Below are 1025 nucleotides of genomic sequence, written 5' to 3' on the forward strand. Positions count from 1 at the left end.
TACTTTTCCCATAGGCCATTCCAGTTATTGGTTTCGAGTATCAAACCAGCGAAAATTTTGATGGTTTCTCAAGCATTCCTTAACTTCAAACTCCCATATCTCGCGAACGGATTGACGAACTCGGGAAATTCCTGTTGCATCTGAAAGTAGAAACACGCCCGATTACAAAGATATGTGTGTTTTTCCGCTAGGCCTTTGTAGTTAGTGGTTTCGAGTATCAGACCAGCGAAAATTTTGATGGATTCTCAACCATTGCTTAACTTCAAACTCCCATATCTCGCGAACGGATTGACGAACTCGAGAAATTCCTGTTGCATCTGAAAGTAGAAACTCGCCCGATTACAATGGTGTGTGTACTTTTCCCCTAGGCCATTCAAGTTATTGGTTTCGAGTATCAGACCAGCGAAAGTTTTGATGGTTTCTCAACCATTCCTTAACTTCAAACACCCATATCTGGCGAACGGATTGACGAACTCGAGAAATTCCTGTTGCATGTGAAAGTAGAAACTCGCCCGATTACCACGTTAGGTGTATTTTTCCCCTAGGCCTTTGTAGTTATTGGTTTCGAGTATCAGATTTTCGAAAATTTTGATGGTTTCTCAAGCATTCCTTAACTTCAAACTCCCATATCTCGCGAACGGATTGACGAACTCGAGAAATTTCTGTTGCATCTGAAAGTAGAAACTCCCCCGATTACAAGGGTGTGTGTACTTTTCCCCTAGGCCGTTCCAGTTATTGGTTTCGAGTATCAGACCAGCGAAAATTTTGATGGTTTCACAACCGTTCCTTAACTTCAAACTCCCATATCTCGCGAACGGAATGACGAACTCGAGAAATTGCTGTTGCATCTGAAAGTGGAAACTCGCCCGATTACAAAGGTATGTGCATTTTTCCCCTATGCCTTTATAGTTATTGGTTTCGAGTATCCGACTTGCGAAAATTTTGATGGTTTCTCAAGCATTCCTTAACTTCAAACCCCCATATCTCGCGACCGGATTGACGAACTCGAGAAATCCCTGTTGCAT

The sequence above is a fragment of the Ptiloglossa arizonensis genome, unplaced genomic scaffold (assembly GCF_051014685.1).
Source record: "Ptiloglossa arizonensis isolate GNS036 unplaced genomic scaffold, iyPtiAriz1_principal scaffold0023, whole genome shotgun sequence".
Lineage (NCBI taxonomy): Eukaryota > Metazoa > Arthropoda > Insecta > Hymenoptera > Colletidae > Ptiloglossa > Ptiloglossa arizonensis.